Genomic DNA, 13,320 nt, shown 5'->3' on the forward strand with positions numbered 1-13,320 from the left:
AATTAAAATTATATTAAATATATATCTATATATAATTATATAATTATATTATTTTTTATTAAAATTATAAAAAAAAAATCTAATTACCCTTATTTTCCCATTTTACAAATAAAAAAATGTACATAATCGTCTATACTATTAAAATATGTTCATGATCCTGAACAGTAAACTGTGTAAACATAAAAAAAATACCAAACACCAAAAATACAGATTTTTTAAATTATATTGGAAAAAAAATTAATAAAAAGCGATCAAAAAGTCCCATCACAATAGAAATGGTGCGAATAAAAACAGATCACGTCGCAAAAAAAAATTTGTCCTGTGTAACGGAAAAAAAAATTTCTAGGGGTCAGAAAAGGAAATTTTTTTGCATACCAATTTTGCATACCAATTTTTTTAGTACAATAATAAAAAAAACTATATAAATTGGGTTTAATCCTATTGACTTACAGAATAAAGATACCTTATAATTTTTACCATAAAGTACACTGCGTAAAAACCAAACCCCCAAAAGTTGCAAAATTTCAGTTTCCTTATAAATTTCTGCTCATAAATAATATTTTTTGTTTTTGTTTGTTTGTTTGTTTTGGGGTACATTTTATGGTAAAATGAAAGATCTCATTACAAAGTAAAATTGGTCTTGTAAAAAACAAGCCCTGATATGGGTGTGTAGGTGAAAAAATAAGAGTTATGGATTTCAGGAAGAGAGGATGAAAAAACGAAAAAGCCAAAATCAAAATTGGCTAAATCCTTAAATGGGCACAGTCAGATACAAAAACTTTTCATATGTTGTAAATCATGCAAAACCAATAGGTTTTGCAATTGCTTTCATTAGAAAAAATGTTCACACTGAAAAAGCCAGTCAAACAACTGCTTGGACACATACTAGTCCTGCTGTGTGCATGCATAATCAACTTTGTCATGGACACACTCCCTTGATTGACAGCTGTAAGCGCAGGGCTCACAGCTGGAGGAAAAATCCTCCCACTGTCAGCTTGTGTACCGCTACTGTCAGTGAGGACAAGCTGGGAGTTGTAGTTTAGCTAATGCTAGGGGAGATGTGAGCAGACAGCATACTGAGGGAGGGGCGGAGACCTGCACAGTGAGGCCACACCCCTTCACTTTGAGAGGAATTCAGACTAGTGAGCTAAATTATAAGTGTAATGAAAAAATAAATAAAGGTGCTAGACACATAAAAATTAGATGTACATGGTCAGGATTAGGTACTGAGTGATATATTTTAAAAAAAATTGTTTGTTGGATCTGACGGGTACGCTTTAAGGCCATAATGGGCTATGTCCTTAAGAAGTTAATAGTTCAAACATTTCTGTGGCCATATGAAATATATTTATTTATTTATTTTTGTTTACATTCTTTTATTTGGAAAATGAGAAAAGGGTGTGATTTTTTTTTCTTAGGAGTGGGGCTTATTCATATTTATAAACACTTTTTTTTATAATATCATAAAAGCAACAAGCAACGCTTGTAGATGTAAAGCATACAGATTATGGCTTGCAGCCTATAAGTCTGTATTTCTGCCAGCAAAATGCTAGCAAATAAAGTACATACTTTAGAGAAAATGCAATGAGCTGACAAGCAGAAAAAGGACATGAAATACAAAAAAAGGAGCAGTGAAGAAAGGTTCAACCAGCACCTAGTCTTTAGACAATGAAGCCCTGGGATTTCTTTCAATTTTTCATGAAAACTCAGTTACCCTCTAAAAGGGTACTCCAGCAAACTGAACTTATCAAATACTTATCAGGTATTCACAGGACAGGGGCTAAGTGTCTGATCTCGGGGGTCTGACTGCTGGGACCTCCCGTGATCTCCAGTATGGGGCCCAGCTACTGTCCCCTGGCAGTCAAAGGGGAAAAAAAACTAAAAACTAAAAGCCCTTAAAGCCTTTTTATATAGTGTGAAAAAAGCCTTGTGCCAGTGCTGATTCCAGTGATCTCTACAATCACTTCTCCAACATTAATCACAGCTCTCAATGACTCTAAGAAGTACATGAATTTTCGTTTTAGATTTTTGGCCTATGATAATTGATCATTTATGAAGCATTTCCTGCAGCCAAATAATTGTTCCTAAGGATTACTCCGCCCCAGATATGTTATCCTTTATCCAAAGGATAGGAGATAACATGTCTGATCGCGGGGGTCCGGTCGCTGGGATCCTCCGCTATCTTCGGGTCGACACTGCGGCGTTACGGACATGGAAGCCTGGGGCTTCCGTGATCATGACATCACATCACGCCCCCTTCATTCCTGTCTATGGAAGGCCGCGTGACGGCTGTGTACATGAACGCGTCCGCAACGACACAGTGCCGGCCTGGGTTTTACGCAGTGCATTTTTTTAAATTAACATTTAAAATGAATTAGAAGCCTAACAATTTTACTTGAAATTTTGAAATGTTTGGAAATTTGAAAAGTAATTATAATTTTTTTTTTTTAAACTGTAGTTTTTGTTGAAGAATTTTCATAGCTACAAATCAAAATAGAAAAAAGAAAAACACAGCAGAAACATCATAGGAGCCAAGGCCCATTAACAAACAAGGCTGAACAAGTGATTATATTCGCCAGTGATAAAGTCAGACAGACTAGTGAAGCGACCAAGTCGCTCCACCAACCTCCGGGACATACATGGGGAACATTTTTTTTCTTTTTTTATGTGCTGTGAAAAGTTTTTAGAAACTTAGACAGTGGTAGAACATAGGGGGTGGTATACTATGGTTTCAGGTCTGGTCACAAAACCGGATATGGGGCAAAAATGAGCCGACCGGAGTGACTGTTTGACTCAGGTCGGCTCATTAAAGTTAATGGATTTCTGCGCCGGTCCGGCTGGGGTATGGTAGCACCCGGTTTTCCCCTACCCCAGCCGGATACGGCAGCTATAGGCTACAAATGTAATGTGAATGCAGCCTTAGAAGTGTATTCTTTTAAGCCTTTTTGTGTTGATGGTATTAGCATAAGTCAGTGTAAAATATTAAAATTAGTTTTTTTGGTTTTCTTTACACATGCATCATTTGTGGGATACATTTGTTAAAAAAAGGTTCAGAAATTAATGAAATGCATTCCAAATTTTATTACACTGCTTGTCCCAGGTTAGGGAGTACCCCTGCTTAGGCGATATTTGGAGAACCATTTGGCATTCAGGATATCATTATACAAATTATAGGCCACACTTCATCTTGCAAAGCATTCTAGCTGTCAGAACAATACCGCACCCCCGGAAGTGACCCCATTTTCAAAACGACACCCCTTTAACGACACAGGACGTATATTTACGTCCTGTGCCGCCTCCCGCGGTATGAAGCGGGGTCGTGCTGCGACCCCGCATCACATCGCGTCGGTCCCGACGCTCATCAACGGCCGGGACCCGCGGCTAATACCACACATCGCCGATCGCAGCGATGTGTGCTATTAACCCTTTAGAAGTGGCGGTGTGTGCTATTAACCCTTTGACCTCCGCTTCTAAAGCGAAAGTGAAAGTATCCCGGCTAGTCAGTCGGGCTGTTCGGGACCGCCGCGGTGAAATCGCGGCGTCCCGAACAGCTTGCAGGACACAGGGAGGGCCCTTACCTGCCTGCCTCCGATCGACGAATGACTGCTCCGTGCCTGAGATCCAGGCAGGAGCAGTCAAGCGCCGATAATACTGATCACAGGCGTGTTAATACACGCCTGTGATCAGGATGAGAGATCAGTGTGTGCAGTGTTATAGGTCCCTATGGGACCTATAACACTGCAAAAAAAAAGATAATTTAACCCCTTCCCTAATAAAAGTTTGAATCACCCCCCTTTTCCCATTAAGAAAAATAAAACAGTGTAAATAAAGATAAAAATAAACATATGTGGTATCGCCGCGTGCGTAAATGTCCGAACTATAAAAATATATAATTAATTAAACCGCACGGTCAATGGCGTACGCGCAAAAAAATTCCAAAATCCAAAAAAGTGTATTTTGGTCACTTTTTATACCATTAAAAAATGAATAAAAAGTGATCAAAAAGTCCGATCAAAACAAAAATCATACCGATAAAAACTTCAGATCATGGCGCAAAAAATGAGCCCTCATATCGCCCTGTACATGGAAAAATAAAAAGTTATAGGGGTCAGAAGAGGACATTTTTAAACGTATAAATTTTCCTGCATGTAGTTATGATTTTTTCCAGAAGTACGACAAAATCAAACCTATATAAGTAGGGTATCATTTTAACCGTATGGACCTACTGAATAATGATAAGGTGTCATTTTTACCGAAATATGCACTGCGTAGAAACGGAAGCCCCCAAAATTTACAAAATGGCGTTTTTTCTTCGATTTTGACGCACAATTATTTTTTTCCGTTTCGTCGTGAATTTTTGGGTAAAATGACTGATGTCACTGCAAATTAGAATTGGTGATGCAAAAAAATAAGCCATAATATGGATTTTTAGGTGGAAAATTGAAAGGGTTATGATTTTTTAAAAGGTAAGGAGGAAAAAACGAAAGTGCAAAAACGGAAAAACCCTGAGTCCTTAAGGGGTTAAGTATTCGCTTAGGGCAGTGGTGAGTACATTGAGCCCTTATTGTGTGGCTGGAATTATTTCAAAGTCAGTGGAGAAAATGAGAAAAAAAAATTTCACAACTGCTTTATTTGTGGGACATCAGTTTTGGTACATCGCCTCTGAAATGGAGGAAATGTGCCCCATAATTTATTATGCTGTTTGTCCAGGGCTGGGGAGTACCCCAACTTACATATTTGGTTTAATAAGACCCAAAAGGAGAATAGCCCCCTTTTGGCTTTCAGAACGTCATTATATGAATTATAGACCCCACTCCATGCCTGAAAGGATCGGAGCTAGTAGAATGATACTGCACCCCACAAGTGACCCCATGTGGACTGCAAGGTTTTTGTCTCAAAAATATATATGTATTAGCTGTATTTCAGTGTTTCTTTGTTCTTTTCAAGTTTAGCTGGACCAGCGACTGCTCTTATCGGTCCTTGGTCGGCTAGCAGTGACATACAGCTGTCTGTGACAGTTGAAGTTCCTGATTGATATATCCATCATGTTGTGGGAATAAGCACCTGCTCATGACGAATATATCCATCATTGGGTGTTAAAAATTTTTTTTGAAAAAACTGGTTTGTTTTTTGTTGTTTATTTTGTTGTTGGGGGGGGGGGGGGTGATAGTCCATATTCATACTGCATTTCTGCAGTATGTTAGAGGTGTCCGTTGGAGTCATTTAAAAAAAAAGGTCAATGCCACTGTACTGTAGCATTCTTGTTCAGAAATGAATGGGGCTGCTACAGTATACCTCGGCATCACTTTTTTTGATGTGATGCTGATGAATACCTCTATTATACTGCAGAAACACAGTATGAATGGGGCCTTAGTAAAAAAAAAAAAAAAAATCATATAGGTAGGGTCGCACGGAGCACTGCCGGCAGTCTCAAGAGCGAGCTTACGGCTGCGGCTGGGTAGCTCAGTGCGTCTGCCCATGATTGCTGGTGAGAAATCTGCCTCTATGAGTGGACACACAGAGCTACTCAGCCGCAGCAGGGAGCTCACTATTGTGATGCCGGCAGGGCGTTCGCAGCATGTAATATGCTGTGGATGCGCTCCCTGTGCCTCTGGTAAGTCCTGAACTAGCAGTTACTGAGGCAGACCCGGGGGTCTATGTAAGACCCCTGGCTGCCAAGGTAACAAGCAGCACCCCGCTATTGTTGCGGGGTGCTGCTGGAGAAAGAAAGAGGGAGCCCCCTCCCCCTATCAAACTACCGACAGTTTAAGCCTCTGCGTCTGTAAGGGTTAAACTGCCGGAACCGAAGTTTACTTCAGTCCCGGCAGTGCGGCAGGGTCCCGGCTGTGTGTTACAGCTGAGACCCTGCCATGATCTCGTAGGTACACTGGGCCGTACACATGAGATCCAAGGATGTGTATACTTGTCCTGGTGTGGGAACGTGCATCCCCCCAGGATGTGGTTGGTTGTATAGAAACAATTTTAAAAAGCCTTCTGCTGGAGTGCATGTGCACAGCTCAGTGAGGAGGATGTGTTCTATGTGAGCTCTGTGCCACTTGCTATATTATGCTATATTAAGCACTGTTAACTCAACCACCTTAGTGGAATTTTTAGGCTAAGTTTCCACTTGGTTTTCTTTCTGGCAGTTTTTGGAAAACTGCCACTGCAGTATTTGAGCCAAAGTCAGAAGTGGATCCATAAGGGAGGAGAAGTGTAAGTCCTTCTTTTATATGTCCTATTCCTTTTGAATACACTTCTGGCTTTGGCTCAAAAACTGCAATGGCAGATCACCAAAAACTGCCAGAATAAAAACCAAGTGGAAACTTAGCCTTACCCTCTAACAACTGCTCAAATGGCCAAGCAAGAAAAAAATCATAGAGGAGGCTCCCAACAGTCTTTATCACAGACTATTCTGGAGATATTCTGGTCTGGCTCGGAATCCAACATAGCGTAACACCTTCACACGTGTTAAACCCAGAGCTTCTGGAGGAGGAAAATATCACAGACTTACCGCTTATGACCATAGTTCCTGTTAACTCTATGAATCCATCTGGCAGATGTTTAAGGAGGAACTTTCGATGGATGACTTCTCCAAGCAGGTGGGTCAGGAAGTTTCTGAGGGAGATTTATCAAAACCTGTCCAAAAGAAAAGTTGCTGATTTGCCCATAGCAACCAATCAGATTGCTTCTTTAATTTTTCAGAGGTCTTTTCAAAAATGAAAGAAGCAATCTGATTGGTTGCCATGGGCAACTCAGCAACTTTTCCTCTAGGCAGGTTTTGATAAATCTCCCCCTCTGACTTGGAAATCTGCACAGACGACATAGCAGATGTCCATACCCTGACAGACCATGCTAAACATATAGACAAGTTGGAACTCAAACTTGAGGACCTTAAAACCAAGTCCCGAAGGGCCAATATATGTGGTCTACTAGAAACAGTTACAGACCTGCCTGCTGTAGTGACTACTCTATTTCTAGCCCCACTTTCTCAGGTGGATCCATCTCTGTTATTCATGTATCCGTGTACTCTGCGCCCTGGTCCATCCTAAAAATCCTGATGTTCCTAAATATGTGGTACTATACATGCATTACTCTGAAATGAGAGATTGTCTCTTACAAGCAGCATTCAATCTGGATGCCTTACCATACTTGCTTCTGTCCGTACACCTCTATGCGGATCTTGCTCCATCCACCTTTTCAAGATGTAGAATACGCGACATATCACCATTTTTCTCCAAATGGCGCAGTTGTGTTATCGCTAGGGGGTTCCCCTTTTGCTTGAAGTTTTAACTGAAGTCTTCCCCTTCGCCATGAGTGCATCCCCTACGATGACTTTGCTCCTTTGTTTCCTCAACCATCTACTAAACGGGTTTGGCAGTGTCATAGAGCACCAAACAAACCACACCTTCTCAATCCCAGACCCGGATCTGATGTCTGCCTAACTATATTACTATGTTTCAGTGGTCTACTGAATCATGTCTCTCCTCTTCTTTCAAGATGTCCCCTCCAGCTAAAAGGGTCTGGTCTTCTCATATGCTAAGAGACTTTACAATCTCCTCTGTTACTTAAAGGGAAATTGTCATCAGATTTTAGCATATATAACACATGGCAATGCGTTATATATGGTAAAACCTTGTTCCTCATCTTCCCCGGAACACGTTCCTGCGGGCAGGGATGATAAGGATATGATGTTTGAAAGTGTCCAATGGGCGTAAGGCTATACTTACCTAGTCCTGTATTCTCCAGCAGTAATCACGCCCCTTCAGCATGATCGACAGTCCTCATCACCGTTCTGCTCTCTAAGCAAATGGAGCAGAGCAATGAAGCGGGCCATGCCTGGGCTGTCAATCGTGCTAAGTGGGCATGATTACAGCCAGAGCAGCGGGACTAGGTGAGTATAGACAGGAATGTCTGCCTGGAATTCTGAGGAAGAAGATTTTAAGCATTATATATGGTAAAATACGATGACAGGTTCCCATTTAGATATACTTTTTTCATCTGCTTTGTCTTATTCAGGACTTTGTGTGTTTTTTGTCCTTAGTAGTTTTTTCTTATTATCACCCCTAATCCCTGTGTCATCCTAATACATGATTGTTTTGAAATCTTGGGACTAACAACATTCAATAGTTTTTGTCTGTTATGTTGTCATGGCCATTTTGCCATATATGTTTTTACTGTGCTTTTCAGCCTACAGTAGTTGATTGGCGGGATGGACTACCATGTTGCCCTTTTATGTTGGGTATTACTGGGTGTGGGAGAGTGTACTAAGTTTTCTCCTTTGCCTGACACTCCTAAGATTACTGTTTACCTCCTTTTTTCTTTTGTTCTCCTCTTATGCTTTCCCTCAAATTTGTCGCTCCCCAGCATATTTCTTCCCTCATTTCTAAGAAGCCTTCTGTGTAAACTGTCACACCTGTCTCTGCATTTTCTGGTCTTTTTTATTAAATGTCAAGTCCTTTCCCATTTTGTCAGGATATTTAACACCACTACAAAACGGAATAAGGATTTCCTCGATTATACGAAACATAACCCTGATAAAAAAAAAATTCTAGGAATCACAGTTTCCTAAATCTTCCTATCCTATTCACTTTCATGATTCACACTACTATATAGTGTCCTAGGGTTAATCTGTAATGAGAGTCTTTTGTTTGTCTGGTTGCTGTGGTTACACCTTAATAACAACATTCCTGACCATAATAACCAAACCCCAACTAGTCATGTCTATCTTCCCCTAAACTGTTCTTGCTAGACTAAAGAAACCAAGAGAGTTGTGCCCGCCGGCTGGCGACCACATGAGGCAGTACTTGACACTGAGAAGATATGGTGGTGATGCCTACTGCGTCCGGCCCGGCACTGGAATGGGACCTGACTACGTGCTAGCTGATTCGTTCATATTGACATTGTCACGTTTCGGCTAGCTGGAGGTGGATCCTCTGTGCCAGAGAGGGATTGGCGTGGACCGTGTTGGTGGACCGGTTCTAAGTTGCTACTGGTATTCACCAGAGCCTGCCGCAAAGCGGGATGGTCTTGCAGCGGCGGTAGCAACCAGGTCGTATCCACCAGCAACGGCTCAACCTCTCTGACTGCTGAAGATAGGCGCGGTACAAGGGAGTAGACAAGAGCAAGGTCGGACGTAGCAGAAGGTCAGGGCAGGCAGCAAGGATCGTAGTCAGGGGCAACGGCAGGAGGTCTGGAACACAGGCTAGGAACACACAAGGAAACGCTTTCACTGGCACAATGGCAACAAGATCCGGCAAGGGAGTGCAGGGGAAGTGAAGTATAAATAGGGAGTGCACAGGTGAACACACTAATTAAGCCTGCTGCGCCAATCAGTGGCGCAGTGGCCCTTTAAATTGCAGAGACCCGGCGCGCGCGCGCCCTAAGGAGCGGGGCCGCGCGCGCCGGGACAAGACCGACGGGGAGCGAGTCAGGTACGGGAGCCGGGATGCGCATCGCGAGCGGGCGCCTCCCGCATCGCGAATCGCATCCCGGCTGAGAGAGACATTGCAGCGCACCCGGTCAGCAGGTCTGACCGGGGCGCTGCAAATGCGAGGAAGTTGCGAGCGCTCCGGGGAGGAGCGGGGACCCGGAGCGCTCGGCGTAACAGTACCCCCCCCCCCTTGGGTCTCCCCCTCTTCTTGGAGCCTGAGAACCTGAGAATAAGACTTTTGTCTAGGATGTTGTCCTCAGGTTCCCAGGATCTCTCTTCAGGACCACAGCCTTCCCAATCCACCAAAAAAATTTTTTTTCCTCTGACCGTCTTGGAGGCCAGAATCTCCTTCACGGAGAAGACGTCAGAAGAACCGGATACAGGAGTGGGAGAAACAAGTTTGGGAGAGAAGCGGTTATGATGAGTGGTTTAAGGAGAGAGACATGGAAGGCATTGGGAATACGAAGAGAAGGAGGAAGAAGGAGTTTGTAAGAGACAGGGTTGATCTGGCACAAGACTTTGAAAGGACCAAGATAGCATGGTCCCAGTTTGTAACTGGGGACACGAAAGCGGACATATTTAGCAGAGAGCCATACCTTGTCCCCGGGAGCAAAAATGGGAGGAGTTCTTCTTTTCTTATCGGCAAATCTTTTCATCCGGGATGAAGCCTGTAAAAGAGAATTTTGGGTCTCTTTCCATATGGTGGAAAGATCACGAGTCACTTCATCCACAGCGGGCAAACCAGAGGGCAAGGGAGTAGGGAGGGGGGGAAGAGGGTGACGGCCGTACACCACGAAAAATGGGGACTTAGCAGAAGATTCGGAGACTCTGAAGTTGTATGAGAATTCGGCCCATGGTAGAAGATCTGTCCAGTCATCCTGGCGGGAGGAAACAAAATGCCGTAAATAGTCACCCAGGACCTGATTAATTCTTTCTACTTGCCCATTGGATTGGGGATGATAAGAAGAAGAGAAGTTTAATTTAATCTTGAGCTGTTTACAGAGGGCCCTCCAGAATTTAGACACGAATTGGACGCCTCTATCCGAGACGATATACGTGGGCAATCCATGAAGGCGAAAAATGTGTACAAAAAATTGCTTTGCCAACTGAGGCGATGAAGGAAGACCAGGAAGAGGAATAAAATGTGCCATCTTGGAAAATCGATCAACGACCACCCAAACAACTGTGTTGCCACGGGATGAGGGCAAGTCTGTAATAAAGTCCATACCAATCTGTGACCAAGGCTGTTCGGGAACGGGCAGAGGATGAAGGAGACCAGCAGGCTTCTGGCGAGGAGTCTTATCCCGGGCACAGACAGTACAGGCCCGCACAAAATCAACAACATCCGTCTCCATAGTCGGCCACCAATAAAAACGAGAGATGAGTTGCAAGGATTTTTTGATGCCCGCATGGCCTGCGAGATGGGAGGAGTGTCCCCATTTGAGAATCCCGAGACGCTGGCGTGGAGAAACGAAGGTCTTCCCTGGAGGAGTTTGCCTGATGGAGGCTGGAGAAGTGGAGATCAGACAGTCCGGAGGAATGATGTGTTGCGGAGAGACTTCTACTTCAGAGGCATCAGAAGAACGAGAGAGGGCATCGGCCCTAATGTTCTTGTCAGCAGGGCGAAAATGAATTTCAAAGTTAAAACGGGCAAAGAACAACGACCACCTGGCCTGGCGAGGGTTCAGTCGTTGGGCAGACTGGAGATAGGAGAGATTCTTGTGATCAGTGTATATGATAACTGGAAATTTTGATCCCTCCAGCAGATGCCTCCATTCCTCAAGCGCCAATTTAATGGCCAGTAGTTCTCGATCCCCGATGGAGTAATTCCTCTCCGCTGGAGAGAAGGTCCTAGAAAAAAAACCACAAGTAACAGCATGCCCAGAAGAATTTTTTTGTAGAAGGACAGCTCCAGCTCCCACTGAGGAGGCATCTACCTCCAAAAGGAAGGGTTTAGATGGGTCAGGTATGGAGAGCACGGGAGCAGAAGAAACGGCAGACTTGAGATGTTTAAATGCGTCTTCCGCTTGTGGAGACCAGGACTTGGGATTGGCATTTTTCTTGGTTAAAGCCACGATAGGAGCCACAATAGTGGAAAAGTGTGGAATAAATTGTCTGTAATAATTGGCAAACCCCAAAAAACGTTGGATAGCACGGAGTCCGGAGGGGCGTGGCCAATCTAAGATGGCAGAGAGTTTATCTGGGTCCATTTGTAGTCCCTGGCCAGAGACCAAGTATCCTAGGAAAGGAAGAGATTGACATTCAAAGAGACATTTCTCCATTTTGGCATAAAGTTGATTGTCCCGAAGTCTCTGAAGAACCATGCGGACATGCTGGCGGTGTTCTTCTAAGTTGGCAGAAAAAATCTGAATATCGTCCAGATAAACCACAACACAGGAATATAAGAGATCACGAAAAATGTCATTAACAAAGTCTTGGAAGACGGCAGGGGCGTTGCACAGGCCAAAGGGCATGACCAGATACTCAAAGTGTCCATCTCTAGTGTTAAATGCAGTCTTCCATTCGTCCCCCTCCCTGATGCGGATGAGATTATAAGCCCCCCTTAAGTCCAGTTTGGTAAAGATGTGGGCACCTTGTAGGCGATCAAAGAGTTCCGAGATAAGAGGTAAGGGGTAGCGGTTTTTTACCGTGATTTTATTAAGTCCGCGGTAGTCAATGCAAGGGCGTATGGAGCCATCTTTTTTGGACACAAAAAAAAATCCAGCTCCGGCAGGAGAGGAGGATTTGCAGATAAAGCCCTTTTTTAAATTCTCCTGGATGTACTCTGACATGGCAAGAGTCTCTGGAGCTGACAGAGGATAGATTCTGCCCCGGGGTGGAGTAGTACCCGGGAGAAGGTCAATAGGACAGTCATAAGGCCTGTGAGGGGGTAAAGTCTCAGCTTGCTTCTTGCAAAAGACGTCAGCATAGTCCATATAAGCCTTAGGAAGACCGGATACAGGGGGAACCACAGGGTCACGGCAGGGAGTACTGGGAACCGGTTTAAGACAGTCCTTGAGACAAGAAGTACCCCAGTTCTTGATTTCTCCTGTGGACCAATCAAGGGTTGGGGAATGGCGTTGAAGCCACGGTAATCCAAGAAGAATTTCAGAAGTGCAGTTGGAGAGGACCAAAAATTAAATTTTTTCGTGATGAGGTCCGATGCACATTAGGAGAGGTTCCGTGCGGTAACGCACGGTACAGTCCAATCTTTCATTGTTAACAGAATTGATGTAGAGGGGTCTGGCGAGACTGGTCACCGGGATGTTGAACCTGTTGATGAGAGAGGCCAAAATAAAATTTCCTGCAGATCCGGAATCCAGGAAGGCCACAGCAGAGAAGGAGAAAGTAGAGGAAGATATCCGCACAGGCACAGTAAGGCGTGGAGAAGCAGAGTTGACATCAAAAACTGTCTCACCTTTGTGCGGAATCAGCGGACGTCTTCCAAGGCGGGGAGGACGGATAGGACAATCCTTCAAGAAGTGTTCGGTACTGGCACAGTACAGGCACAGATTCTCCATGCGGCGTTGTGTCCTCTCTTGAGGTGTCAAGCGAGACCGGTCAACTTGCATAGCCTCCACGGCGGGATGCACAGGAACGGATTGCAGAGGACCAGAGGAGAGAGGAGCCGGGGAGAGAAACCGCCTCGTGCGAACAAAGTCCATATCCTGGCGGAGCTCCTGACGCCTTTCGGAAAAACGCATGTCAATGCGGGTGGCCAGATGAATAAGTTCATGCAGGTTAGCAGGAATTTCTCGTCTTTAATGTTGCTGGATAGGCCTTTTTTAAAGGTCGCGCAGAGGGCCTCATTATTCCAGGATAATTCGGAGGCAAGAGTACGGAATTGGATGGCGTACTCGCCAACAGAAGAATTACCCTGGACCAGGTTC

At 44.1% G+C, this 13,320-nt stretch overlaps 1 protein-coding gene across 1 annotated transcript in view; it reads right to left on the reverse strand.

The window, feature by feature from the left end:
- The window catches only part of CGA (glycoprotein hormones, alpha polypeptide), a 36,213-nt gene extending 29,664 nt beyond the window's left edge, over window positions 1-6,549 (reverse strand). The window contains exon 1 of the mRNA XM_056566042.1: window positions 6,512-6,549. The gene's annotated coding sequence lies outside the window, so the exon portion shown is untranslated. The remainder of the gene's footprint in view (window positions 1-6,511) is intronic.
- Between the last annotated feature and the right edge of the window lie 6,771 nt (window positions 6,550-13,320).

Source organism: Hyla sarda, chromosome 3 (genome assembly GCF_029499605.1).
Source record: "Hyla sarda isolate aHylSar1 chromosome 3, aHylSar1.hap1, whole genome shotgun sequence".
NCBI lineage: Eukaryota > Metazoa > Chordata > Amphibia > Anura > Hylidae > Hyla > Hyla sarda.